General features: G+C 40.5%; 1 pseudogene; it reads left to right on the plus strand.

Moving 5' to 3' along the window:
* The first annotated feature begins 10656 nt into the window (after positions 1 to 10656).
* LOC149315605 (piezo-type mechanosensitive ion channel component 2-like) overlaps positions 10657 to 15012 on the plus strand; it is a 94953-nt pseudogene continuing 90597 nt past the window's right edge.

Below are 15012 nucleotides of genomic sequence, written 5' to 3' on the forward strand. Positions count from 1 at the left end.
ATACCTGGGAGCCCCTCCGAATTGGCATGATTCAAATTGGCCAATACGCATTCGCGCGAAGTGCATTCAGTGCAGAATGTTTTGTCACACCGGTGCTCAACATGAGGATTGGCCGATTCGTATCGGCCCCCTCGCACATGCTCAGTGGTGCCCTGCATGGGTTGCGACCTTAAACGCTTCCGGGGTGAAAGGGGAGGTCACGTCATGACAGCCCGGTAAACAGCTGGAGAGCCAGCTCATGCACATTAACAATCGCGATACAACGTGCCCTCTCTACATTCCTCTCTGTTTCCTCTCTACATTCCTGCTTGGTTTTAACGTTACCATGACCTTCCCTTGCAACAAATTAGCAATGCCCGGTTGTACGTGTGTGTGTGTGAGTGTGTGAATATGTATTCTGGGGGGGGGAGGACCAGTTCCAGCGGCTGTCAAAGAGGCTGGATGGCCATCTAAGTAAATGGGGATGCTTTTTTCCTCCTCCTCCTCCCGGCTTGGGAGCCAGCATAAGCTGCATCCCAAGAAGGGAACAGGCGCGGGGCCGCTAGAATCGCGGCGATCGCCGCCGTTCCAGCGGCCCCCGCGCCTCTTTCCTTCTTGGGATGCAGCCTATGCTGGCTCCCAAGCCGGGAGGAGGAGGAGGAGGCTGCCGGAACCACGATTCCAGCGGCCCCCCGCGCCTCTTCCCTTCTTGGGATGCAGCTTATGCTGGCTCCCAAGCCGGGAGGAGGAGGAGGAGGCCGCTGGAACCGCCCCCCCCCCCGCTTCCCTGGAACCGGCAAGAGGAAAGACCCACCAGAAGTTAAAATTGGAATCTGGGGGTCTTGCGATGGAATTCAGGATTGGGTAGTCACACCAGAGCCATTCGCACTGAGATCGAACAGAGCCCCAATCCAGGATATTGCCAATCCCCTTATCAGCGCACTGGCCAACACGCTCCAAAAAGAGGAGCCAGTACGCATTCAGTTCGGCATCTCGCGCATTCACGTGAGTTCGGATTGGGCCATTCGAATGCTGGTATGATGGTATTGTGCGAAATAACGTGAATTCGAACCGCCCAGTGCTGAAGACCCCCAGTTCCAGACTCATCTGATAAGGGCTATAGAATTGGAAGAGACCACAAGAGCCATCCAGTCCAATCCCTTGCCATGCAGGAATACACAGTCAAAGCACTCCCTGACATTGTGACATCAGGTTTACTTTAAAAAAAACAACCAAGCCTTGCCTGCCCATCTTCTGCTTCTTTCTATCTTTCTTTCTAAACTATGCAGGTGTTGCTGTTAATCCAGTGGCTCCGCAAAGGATAAACTAGCACGATTGCAGGATCATACTGCAGTATCTGTAATCATTGTAAAGTTGCCATGGTTTTCAGATATAAACAGGACAGATTTGCAAAGATAATATTATGTATAAACAAAGGCTTCTTTTCCAGGAGCATATGCACCCAGGATGCTTTTCTTTTTTTTTTAAATAACTCCTTATTGGGCATTTTTAGTTCATGAGAGCCTCTGAGAATTTCTTGAACACTGATACTCAATGTTTCTTGAAGCTTCCACTCCCACATCATTAGCTGCTGCCGGACCACATGTTGGCCAGCTCTGTTGTGAAAAGAGGAGGAGTGTACGAACCACTGTCCTCCACACAAAGAGAGAGAGATGAATTGCTTTGTCATTTCATTTGCCCTCTTTTTATCTCCAGCTATTACCAGCACCCTAATTTTCCATTCCATTTTAAAATGTCCTTTTCCTTTTGTATCAATTACATTCTAATTGCTATACTTCCCAGGCTGACTTGCACTGTTTTGCTGATGGGTGTTTTTATATAGGCATTTCCGTTATCAAAATTGCTTTCCACCAAAAAGTTCCTGCCAAGGTAGATATTTCCATGTCAACAATCTTTCTGAAAAATACACAGTGTACTTTTTGGAGACTATGCATGAGCAGACACCATTATAAAAGTGAGTTTTAAGGAATCTCTCCATTATGGACTGGGCCTATTTACCTTTATGTTCAGCATGAGACCTGCCTTTGCACTTTTAACTTTGACCTTCCTTATTAACTGTTCCAATTCTTTAATGTCTTTTGCTAATATTATGGAGACGTCCTCATATTTTAGGCTATTGATGTTCCTTAAAGCTGTGATTCAGGCCAAGGGCTGAAGTTTAAGGAGATGTTTGAAGGAAGAAAGTTCCATGAATAAGGGGTATAAAATTACAGGGAAATAAATGTGTGTAGAGAGGTGGTAGATTTGAATTGCTAACCAAAAATATCAAACTGTGTAATTTGCAACTTTGTGATTAATAAATGTGATATCAATTAGTTACTTAATTCATAACTTTATTTATTTATTCCTAGTTATTTGCTATATCTACTAAGAAGTGAATGAATCTGGATTTTATGCCATAATGAAAAGGAGTAGTAAGATGATGACTCCTGGAGAAGACTTGCAACTTGTAAGAGCAAGAGGTTTTACAAATTAGACTGTTAGCAGTTGCTTTGCATAGCTGATGCAAGAAACTGCCTTTTCACTTTCTATGTGCAAAATCTAACTAGATTGCCACTTGAATCAAACTCAGATTCCCAACAAGCAATGTGGCAAACCTAGGCAGAAAACATGTATGTGCCAGAACTGTGCAGATACAACAGACAGTACTCCATTCAGTTCTCAGGATCACCTATTTACAGTCAGCCATTCACATTCCCTGTGGTTAGGGACACAGGATTCCTGTGAAATTGGGAAAACTGTGACTAAATCTAGTCCCCCTGAACTATATTTCAGACACACACACACACACACAAACAAATGATTGGTGGATTAAATCCACTGTACATGTTTTCAAAGCACTGGGGTTCCTTTGCAAGGCAGAAGTGGGCAACTGGCAGGGCTTGCTGCCATCTCTGCCGCTGCCTTTCACCATTTTAAAGAAGGACTTACAAGATATGTTAGCAGTGTCTCAGTCTCATGAGGCTTGCAGTTCATGTTAAAAATGGCATAGGGTACTAGTGAAGGCAGCAGCAAATAATCTATGGATAATCAAATCCACAAAAGTGAAGCCCACAGATGTAGAGAACTCACTGTATTTGTATCCTTGGTGAAGAGTTATTACTCAGAAAATACTACTATCTTTTAAAATCTCAAACCTGCTTCCAAAGATCAATGTCCCAAATATGCAAGATCGCGTTGTGGCAACACTGAATTAACCGTACAGTTTAAATCTTAAGTTTTGCCTTTATAAGAAATTGCTGAGTGTAATTCATAAACAGAAAAAGTTCCCAAAGAAAACAGTGGAATCTGATTCTTCTCAAATGTTCAAATAAATAAATGAATAAATAACTCATCCTTGAAAAGTAAAACTAAGAGGAAATAATTTTGACAAGAAAATCCAATGGACTTCATTAATTCAGTAAGGTTCCAAGTCTGGCACTCTTAAACCACTTATCTATCAATGGTGACATTAATTAAATTTTTCTAACACAAGTTATTTGTTACATCTAAACCATATACCCTTTGGGGTTGTAGATGAACATACAGTTGTATTTGGCCTGTATAAATGAATAAATACAGGATGGAACTCTCAATTCACAATCAAGCTACTAAAATTGGGGCTGAACAGAAGAGTTACATTTTCAATGGCAAAAGAATTCCCCTTCTAAATGTGCCACAGAAGGGACAGACCAAGATGTAAAAAAAAAAATTCCCATCTGCCATGTGAAGGATGCTTCTACTCTGCTCAGTTAGTTCATTCTGGAAAGCAACCAGATAAGGGGAACTTGGAAAGAAAAAGAGACTGATGCAGATCCAACAACCATTTCAGAGTGCTTGATCTTCAGCAAAGGAAAAAGAGGATTGAAGTTTTGAAGAGTCGATGGAGAAATCCAGATGAATCAATACTTCCCATTTTACAGAACACAAAGATTATTGGAGATTTACCAGATTTCATCTTGCCTTCTGTGAAAAATTAATATGAGCAATACATTAGTAAACTGGCTACATTTCAAATAAGTTTTTTTATGGCATAAGGAGTTACATTGACAGGTCATATAAAGAGGAATAGTCAAAGGGCTCTTTTTAAATTCCATTCTTTAAGACCAGAGGCAGAAGCCTGCTTGTCCATATTACACCTTACTTCTGTTGATATCTTTGGATCTCCATTCATATGTTGAACAGAGAAGACAATGGCAAACGCAGGTTTAGCTTGCAGGTTAATTTTCCGATTGGGTCTATTGCTTTCCTTGATAGCAGGTAAGAATTTTATATTTGTGTCCAAAGACTTTATATTGCATAATGTTTATAGAGAAAATGAAAAAGAAAGAGAGAAGCACAGAGAGAAGAAAAACTGGGTAGATGTCTGGATATTAATTTCATGACTTTATGTTAGAATGAACCAATAGTCAACCAAAGAACACACATAATCCAGCCAACTGAGCTGTTTTAATTGTTTCCAATGTCAATGCACATGTTTAAATTTCTTCCATACAAAACAATGAGACATGAAGTGTTACTCTGGACTGCAAACACTGTATTAATTAAATTGATGCTGTAATTATGACTTAACTTGTTTTGGGGGGGGGGGGTGTAGAGAGAGAGAGAGAGAGAGAGACTCCAGATCAATAGGTTCAAAGATTAACATGTGAATGCAGGCTCACATAAATGTTACTTGTATTTGGAATGACTTAATTTAAAGATATAAATTCATTACAGAAAGTATGGGGTAGGAGAGGGATCAGTTAGAGAAGCTAGAGACATTAACTAAGCAGGCAGCAATAAGATAAAAATTGCTATCTGGAAGGGAGATAGGTGGTAATATTATATTTTGGAATATTGAATGTTTGATTGTATATTAGAAAGAAGAATGGGGTATATGGATGAACTGAAAGGATGTGATTGCGTAAGAAAATTGAATAAACTAATAGAAATAGCTAAAGAAGAGGGGTGCAAAATTATGAATGCTACAGTTAATACAATTCTTCACATCAAAGGAAAGAGAGGAGGGGGAGAGAGAGAAGAGTCATACTAGAAGTAACATTAATATATGGATTATTAAAATCATTAATGATAGTTATAACTATTAATAGGTTTGTATTCAATGTCGGGGGTATCAATTGTGTGTGTGTGTGTGTGTGTGTGTGTGTGTGTGTATCTGCATAAAAATGATTTTATCCATATCTATCTGTATAAAAACAATAATTAAAAAGAAAATAAAAGAAAGAAAGTTAGCTGTCTGATTTATTATACTAAGCCATCCCTAAAAGCCAAAATCCTGCACACTGACTTCTAAAATCACAGTGAGCCTTCAATAGCCTGTTTCCAGGATTATAACTCCCATATCAGCCTTGGTGGCGCAGTGGTTAAATGCCTGTACTGCAGCCACTCACTGAGAAGTTTATCAAACAGGACGGGAGGCTCTCAATTTCGAAAGAGAAGATAGAGAGGTCAATTCAAAAATTCACACAATTACATGATTACTTATCAGACCTTAAATTCGCAGTAATTGCCTCCTTGAATGCGAACCAGATTCTGTGCAAAGTAAGTCATCACATCGGTGGGTTCTTAAGTGTGAATTGGCACCCTTGCACATGCTCAGTGAGACTCCAGATGACTGGAGCATAGCATATTTAGGCAAGTGAGAGAGAAGAACCAAGGAACCCCACAATTTACAAAAGAGGTTGGAGGAGGGGCGGGAAGAATGGTTGAAAGAACATGCTCTATTCATGTTAAAACAAGCATATATTCACTCTTGTCACGTTAAAATGTGAATATAATGGTTATCCAATAGCTCCTGGTCCATGCCTCTTAATTAGCAGGCAGCAGCCTCCCCTCAGCAATGCTGAAGGACAAGCAGAAGCAAAATTGAAGTGGAATTGCAGAGTGGCTTCATGGGAACGCCGCCTTCCAGAATTGGGGGGGGGGGGGGGAACCAGGACCAAAGGAGACATGCACATCACACCAAACAACAGCGCACTGAGTGGTTTGTGACTTCACTACTTTACTGAATTTACTTAACTGTGGATTGACGTGTGATTGCATTCAGAGTGCATTCGGACAGCCAGCAATCGCGTGTGGTAACCTTTTGTTACCACACGTGATTGTGGTAACAAAATGTGAATACGCATGATTGCATCCAATTTCAGTCGTGTGATATCCTCCTCACAAACCATTATTATTATTAACCTTTATTTATAAAGCGCTGTAAATTTACACAGCGCTGTACATATAATCTTTTTAATTAGATGTTTCCCTGCCCTCAGGCTTACAATCTAAAAAGACATGACACAAAAGGAGAAGGGAAAGGTGGTGGGGAAGGGGATGAGGTCCAGCAGTTCCTCTCTACTTCCAAGGCCTGGACCAAGGCAGATGGACTGGAGGGGAGTTCAATACTAGCAAAAGGGCTGAAGCTCGACTCAGGCTTGCATCTTTCCAAGTCGCTAAAATGAGTACCCAATTGTTGAGGGCAATTAGCTTACACTTTGTAAACCGCTTAGAGAGTGCTTAAGTGCACTGATAGGCAGTAAAGAAATGCACTTGCTATTGCTATATCATGCTTCATTGTCCACAATAAAGTTGTGGACATGAAAACATTTCTGCACATGAATTGATATTTTAGATAGTGAAGAGTTCAGTGTATACACCTGGAGCCAATCATGATTACAGTGGCATTCGCTGTCAGCAAATGGGTTTAGGACTTGTATTATTTCATTAACTTTATTCAGTGCTGGCTTGTGGCTTCCATGGCAGTGGAATGGTAAATCCATTCCAGATTTGAGTGCAGACTTTAAAATATTTTCCTAAGATGTTGAACATATCCTCTAAAAAGGTTCAGCACCATGGAAAGATTCTTTAAATCAGGGGTAAGCAAAATACAGCCTATGGGCTGTAAAGAGGTGCCTCAAGCACATTTTTATGGGCCCCCAAATATTTTTTGCAATTGATTTTTTCTACCCTGGGGGCCTCCAGAATGCCCCCAAAGGCACTCTAGGAGGTGTGTTGGCAATTTCAGCCATGCTTGGAAACTCCCACCTCCACCCCTGGGATCAAAAACATTTTTTGCAATATTTTTCAAAACATTTTAATTTTTTTTTGCCTGAAATGCTCTAAAATGTCCACAAGAGTGCACAGAGTGCATTTCCATCACATTTCTTTCTGACACCTTCAGACTCTGTAATGGACAAAGGAAACCATACACCTTTTTTGAAGACTGGTCAATTCTTATTGATCACATTAACAACAACTCCCCTGACATCAGACCTCCTGCCCACCAGATTACCCTTTGGAAGAACACTCTAAGGAGCTTATCGCTTGGGCAAATAAGCTGTCTTACCTCTTCCAGCTTCAATACTAGATCTGGGATGCCCCTGGATGTTAACATACATAAATCACCACTGATCTAGGCGGGATGCTGCCACCCAGATACATCCTGGTTCAAAGCCTTGCTCTTTTTGAAGTCGGAAGCTCCCCAACTTTGAAAAAGTGCTGGCTGAGTGAGGCTCTGACCCAGGATGCAATTAGGTGGTGGCATCCTGCCTAGATCAGAGGCAGTTTAGGTATAATAACATCTGGGGGGATCACGCATCCAAAAGTGAAGCTGGAAGAGGTAAGCCGGCTTGTTTACCCAAGCGATAAGCTCCTAACTCTGAAGCCACCAACCAGCAAAGCTTGAGTGATGATTTTACAATATTGGGTACTGACACTACTTCTACTCAGATTGTTTTTCTGCACAGCTTTTATATACCTCTTCAGGCTTTTTTTGTTATTTTTGTATTGTTTGTTTATGTCATTATTATAAAACAAATAAAATACTCAATTAAAAAAAAGAAAAGAAAAGATGATAATGCTTGGTAAAGTGGGAGGCAGAAGAGACAGCAAAGTTTGAGTGTTGGACTATGACTTGGGAGACCAGGGTTCAGATCCTCACTCAGCTATGGAAACCTACAGGATGACCTTGAGCAAGTCACACTAAGCCTCAGAGGAAGGCAAAGGCAACTCGCCTCTGAATAAATCTTGCCAAGAAAACCCTATGATAGCGTCACCTTAGGGTTGCTATAAGTTAGAATGCACTGGTGGGCACACTGCGAGAACAAAGTGGGAGGCAGTAGAAAAAAATAAATTGGTTTTACAAGCAGATAGACTCAATTAAGGAAGCCACAGCCCTGATTTTGCATGATATGAGCAAGGTTGTTGTTCACAGGGTATCCTGAAGGTCTCTCATTCATAGAGCTGCCATAAGTTGAAGCTGACTTGATAGCAGTTAAAAACAAATCATCTTTCTACCCTAATTCAAGTTCTGGCAATTAGCTTTCTCTTCTGAAACCATCTTTTTTGCTTAATTTTCAAATACATTGCACAGCTTCATGTGGTGATGGGCATGGATTGACAAGATTGGAACCATTTGGCTGTGTAGTGACCTCAATAGCTTTTTGTTCCACATCCCTTATTATGATCCTGTATTAATTCTCTTTTACTAGTATACACTTATACTAGAAGATCATTACAATCTGTGGTTCTGTGTTTACAGAAACAATCCAGTTATATGTTACAGTTTTTTATTTCTTTGCCCCACAAAAGTTAGATTTCTTTCTTGTGAGAAAGAGCACATTTATTCACATGGAAGCTTTTGTTGTGGTCAAAGCTCATGCAGATTTTGTTATATCTCATACACCAGACCAATCCTTATTTTAAACCATCAGAGTAACTCTGTGTGTGTCTTCTCAATAGTACAGTACATCCTGCTGAATTAAATAGGGCTTAAAGCCACACAAATGGGCATAAGATTGCTTTGGGTAGCATGCTATCAATTGCCATATCAATTTTTTTTTGGCTTGCTGCCACTAAATGGGAGGTGGGAAGGTGTTCTTATTCTTCCTCTTGCAGTTGACTCCAATGAAAGAGAATTAACTACAACTGTAGGCCTGGTGTAAATTTTGCCACGGTGGGAGTAGTCAGGAGATTTGGATTCTGTGAATTTGAAAACAGCTTCCAGCATGTGTGCTTTTTAGTTCCTATAAGCACTGTTAGCAAAACATTGTTAGCACAATATCTATGCTAGTGTGGGTTTCCTCCAATGTAATAAGGCATAATTGCCATCTTACTGGGAGATGACTCACCTAAATATACCTGGTAAAATCATGGCAGAGGCAAGATATAAACCAGAAACTCCCTAGTTCATAATTCATGTGTCTTACTTGTAATACATGCTAGTTTTGGATTTATAATGAACTAATTCTGGTAATAACACCATGGATGGAATAACAATGCTTAAATGATTAAATGGATCAGCTAAACTCAAAGAAAACTGTTTATCCAAATTGTTCTTGCTATGGTGCTGTGGCAATAATCTAAACACAGCTGTCTCATGTGCGGACAGAGAAAATTTCCATCTGATTGTTGTCTGCCCTCCTCCTTGTTTGGATGATGATCAGGTGGTAAAGACCGAGAATGGCTTCCTGTCAGATGGACGATAGGGCAGAACGGACTGCATCATTTCACAGATCATATTAGGGAGCAGAGGTCATGTTTAAAATATTCTCCTGTGCAACAGAAGAGTGGCCTAAGAGAATGTAGGGCCAGAATATTTGTCCCCCCCCCCCCACCTCCAATTGTAGTTTCTAATTTGTAAGGAAGTATTTTTAAAAGAAAGGAAGTGTTTAAAATTTGCACTTAGAACTAGCCTGTGACATTTTTCTGCCTGAGTCAGAGCAGTAAATTGTACCTGCATCTCAAATGCAGTCTTGATACATATGTGTATGTGCTTTCAAGTCTCTTGATGACTTGTGCCAACCCCATTAATTTCATAAGGTTTTCATAGGCAAGAAATACTCAGAGGTGGTTTGGCTAGCTCCTTCCTCTAAAATATAGCCTACAGCACGTGGTGTTTTTTTGGCATCCAAGAACTAATCAGGTTTGACCCTATTTAGCTTCCCAGATCAGATGTGTTTCAGTGCCTTTAGGCTTCTTATGATACATAGTAGCTAGGACAAGTCACGTTGTTTTGATCAATCTCTCTCTCTCTCTTGCACAGAAAATACAACATTATCAACAACAACAAGAACAGATTAATAGCTAATGGTTTGCTGCCTTTTCATGATATGCAAAATCTGCTGCTTGGGGTGGCTGTCTTAGCATACCAAATGGTAGGGCCAGTATGCTGCTTACAACCAATAAGGCAGAGGTCTAGCCATTCATGGCTTTAACATGTCCAATTGCAGTCGATGTGAAAGATTTCAGATTTTGGAGAGTGGCTGCTAATCAGAGCAGACAATAGTGACCAGGGGCCCTTTCACAACATCATGATTCCTATTTAACTGCCATGGATGTATCTGATAGCATCCTGAGATTTGCAGTATATGGAGGGATATTTAGAATTCTCAGCCATTGAATTCTAGTGGCTTACCAAACTACAAAGCCCAGGTTGCCATAGGATGCAGCCATGGCAGTTAAAGTAAAACAATAGTGCAGTAACTGTGTAGTGTGAATAGACCCTGGATGGACAGTCTGGCCCAGTGCAAAGTGGTTTCCAATGCTTCTTATTTCTTAATGTGTAAATAGTAGTTTTTATGGTAAAACTTTTTGTTGTGGTTATGTTTTGGCTGTTTTCATAGCTATAGGTTTCAGATACAATGGACTATCTGTGGTCTACCTCATCTTTCTCCTGCTCTTGCCACTATGCCCGAAACCAAATGCCCTCACAATGAAAGGTAGGCAACCTTGTATCAAATCAGTATTGCTCTTGGTATCAAGGATGTTTACTAGCATATGAATTATATAATGAAGCAGGATGAGCTAAATGGTGGTCTAAGTTGCATGAACTGTTTAACTGATCTGTGTGGTTTGAAGCATGAGAGTATAGAAGCAGAATCAACATAATTAAAATAAGAAATCAGTGTGCAAGTTTGACATAGTCTAACGACCCTGGTGGAGAAAGAGCAAATGCTTATTCCCATCATATTCTTCAAAATAAAGGTTATATGTTTGTTTTTCAGGGTCTACTGGGCAGCTGCTTAGTGTGATCTGCTGTACTAGCTTCATTTTCATTGCGGTGCAAGTGGCTTTTCAAATTGCATTCTACTACCTGCCACCTAATGGTAATGTCAGTTCAAAACCCAATAGCAACAACTTGTTCCAGAGGCAAAAATGTGTTATCTCTAGTAAATCCCAGTCGTTCTTTGTAGGTCGAGATGAAGAAAGGGTGACCTTTAATGCCTTTGATTAATCCCTGAAATCTACCAGGAAATCTTCTAAAATCCTCTCCCCCCATTTTAAAAATTTACTCCAGGTGATTTTTCACCCCAAAACCACCCACAAACATGGCAGTTTAGTTTGCAGCAGCCTCAGACCTTGAAAACTCCACAAAAGACCCCCAAACACACACACACACACACACACACACACACACACACACACCCTAAATAAAATTTGCAAGTAATGTGACATCGCTTTCAAGGTACTAGAAATGCACTGGTGCAGCCCAGGGAGGGGGACGAAAGTCCCTCCCCATGCAGTTATCCAACCCTGTTGTAAATATAAAGGTAAAGGTAGTCCCTTGACATGAATGTCTAGTCATAACCGACTATAGGGGGTGGTGCTCATCTCTGACTGTCACTAAGTTGAAGAGCCAGCGTTGTCCAAGGACTGCTCTGGTGGTCATGTGGCCAGCATGATTGCACCAAACGCTGTTACCTTCCCACTGAGTGGGGTACCTATCTATCTACTTGCATTTGCATGCTTTCAAAGTGCTAGGTTAGCAGAAGCTGGGATTAGTGACACTCCATCATGCTGCACAAGGAATGGCATTTGAGTCTGAAAGTAAAAATCTCTTTTAAACGTGGACTAAGGTCCAAAACAGAATGCAGAAATAATCCAGTTTGAGATCACTTTAACTGCCCTAGCTCAGTGCTAGGGAAGCCTGGGAATTGTAGTTGTTGTGGCACCAGAGCACTCTGCTAGAGAAGGTTAAATGTCTCCCAAAACTGTAGTTCCTGGAATTTCCTAGCACTGAGCCAGGGCAGTTAAAGCCATCTCAAACTGGATTATTTCTGCAGTGTGTTTTGGACTTAACTTGGTTCTAAATTGATGAAGATAATTTCTCAACTGTTTATGCACCTCAAAAATATTACGATGATGGAGTAAGAAGGAACCCCAATATCAACTGTTTTGTTTCAGCTGTATTTCAGGGTTTGACTAACACAGAAGCAGAAAGTTATTGAAGTAGCAGCCATTTTGTTCTCCAGCAAAACCCGTTGGGAATTCAAAATGACGGACATAACAAAAAGGCTGCCTCCTCTACTATGAACAGGAGACTATTAAGGCTGTTATATTATAAATAGGAGCTAAATATTCACCAAAAGACACACAGCCTTGCATGGCAAGGAGATAATTTTTTCAGCCACAGATTTTGTTTGAGAGATGCAGCATTAAATATCATCTAAAGAGTAGGCAATAATTGAAGGAGAACAGAGATGTAGTTGTCCCTTCATTTAAAAATACTGGAACATAGGATGGAAACATATATGATCCAAGCAAGGTGCACATATCTAAGTTCTTTCCAAAACACTTAAATGAAAGAGAACCAACCTACCCCAAAAGGTGTGAGAGAAACATGTATCCTTAGCTTTTTGACATCAGCACTTTATCCATAAGTAGACACCAGTCTCTGCACAAGGTAATGTCAAATAGAAGTGGCACAAAATTAGCTGTTAAAATGCTCTTTCACTGGTATGAGATATTTCTTACTTGAAACAAATGTAGAAGGAGATGCGTGTCAACCTTGCAATTCATCCCATCTTGGGTGGTGATATATCCTACAGAGGAGGACAGCCCTCTAGTTAAAAGGTGTCTTGTTGAATTATGGCTTAAAGGTATATAGCAATAAGAAAAGTTGTTCTTATTTTTATGTTTTTGAGAATTTGATGAAAACAACCCCTTCCCAGAAAATGTACTTACACGTAATTTTCAAAACAAATGGAAGGAAAGAAAAGAAGGAGAAATAAAATATATAATAAATTGATTTCTGTGTTTTCTCCATACTAGATTTCTTATGGGAGGAAGTGCTGTGTCACATTGGTTTTCTAAGGTAAGACTAAAATGGTAACTTACATTTTACAGTTGGCCCTCTATATCCATGGATTTTTTATCCACCGATTCAAGCATTCATGACTTTAAAATATTCCCAAAAAGTATAAATTGCAAATAGCAAACCTTGATTTTCCATTTTATAAGGGACATCATTTTTCTATGCCATTATATTTAATAGGACTTGAGCATCCACAGACATTGTTATCCACAGGGAATCCTGGAAGCAAACCCCAGTGGATAACAAGGACCTACTGTATTTTGTACTTCTTAAATACTATATACCACTTTGAACACCTAGGTCTAAGGATGTAGCCATACTGTAGAATTAAAGCAGTTTGACACCACTTTGACTGCCATGACTCTTTCCTATAGAATCCTGGGATATGTAGTTTGGTGAGGTATTCAGCCTGGTCTGTCAGAGAGCTCTGGTATGGTCAAACTACAAATCCTAGGATTCTGTAGGAGAGAATTGCATTTCTGCATCGACTCCAGACCTACCTTTGGCCTGTTACAGTAATGCAGTGATCTCAAGCTAAATAGTCCTTTAATGCAACATCCTAGTTGGAAGAAGCCATAGTTTCCTGATCCAGTATGCATAGTCTCCAAAGGTCTACCCACTTGCCATTTCCTAACTGCAAATATCACCCTGGACCTCATGAAATGGAGGTTCAAACTAGTGTTCCAAACATGGCCCCTTTCACATTACACAATTCTGGTACTTTGATTCCACTTTAAGTTCTACTGACATGATTCCATCCTATGGAATCTTGAAATTTGTAGTTTCATAGGAATATTTAGAATTCTGTCAGAGAGCTCTAGCACCTATCCAAACTACAAATACCAGGATTTTATGAAGTATACTAATGGCAGTTAAAGTGGAATCAAAGTGCTACAACTGTGTGGTGTAAAAGGGCACTTTATCAGGGTTTCAGCTCCTAGGGTTGCCAAACTTCAAATGAGAATTCTCCTATGCCTTTAATGGTTGGGTAGAAGTAGATATAGCCTTTTAGCAGAGGCTGCTTGTCACCCAGTTGTATGACAAGTAACACCTGCTGAAGTTCCCACTCCTGCACAATAATTAAAGGTAAAGGAGTCCTCTCTAGATTTCACTCAGGCATCCAGTGCTCACAGGTTTCTGACTTTGGGCTGAAACAGACTGGTCCAAAGGGGCAGCGTGATGACACCCCTTGAGTGCTGGATCGGGGACATGGCAACTGCACACTGTGGCTCCAATCCAGCTTTTTTTCCAACATGAAAAGAAGTGGCAAAATGCCACTTCTTTTTGTCCTGGAGAAAGGGTGTCCTTTCTGCCACCGTTGTGGCTTTTTGATACTCCTGCCCTCTAAATGCCATGCTGTCAGAGTGCTGAAAAGCTGCCACCATTTAAATGGCTGGGTGGCTTTCTGCTGGCTTGGGAGTGTGCATCATGTATACATCATTCCTAGAAGCCACCAGGAAACCAGCATATTTTGCCAGTCTGTTCCTGCCCTATGTTCAGCCAAATGTTGTTGTAAGGCTTTCTTGAGGCCATCATGCAAAAGTGTGAAGGACTGGTGCTTCAGGATATTGGAATGTGTGGGACATATGTGTATGTGGTCATGTCCCTATATCCTGTTTTTAGCCCTTATCTGGTTTGAATCCCTTGGTGTTCAGGATCTTAACTGGGCTTGTGTCTCTTTCCAAATTTTCCATGCCTGTTCTAAATTCTGAGCTTGGTGGTCTAAGGCCTTTGAATTTTCACCCCACCCCCAATAATATTATTGTTCTTTTGTTTGAGATTCAGCCATCTAATTGGTTCCATCATGTTTAGTGTTGCCAGGTTTTCAGCATAGCACTAAGGGGCAGTTGAAATTCATGACTTTTAGGGTTGATGATCTGGAAGTAGCTATGAACAAGTCTGTGCTCTGCTAAATACCAAATGAACATGTTGTTTTCAATTAACTTTGC

The sequence above is a fragment of the Sceloporus occidentalis genome, unplaced genomic scaffold (assembly GCF_023333645.1).
Source record: "Sceloporus occidentalis isolate IW3139 unplaced genomic scaffold, rSceOcc1.0.p SCAF_3, whole genome shotgun sequence".
NCBI lineage: Eukaryota > Metazoa > Chordata > Lepidosauria > Squamata > Phrynosomatidae > Sceloporus > Sceloporus occidentalis.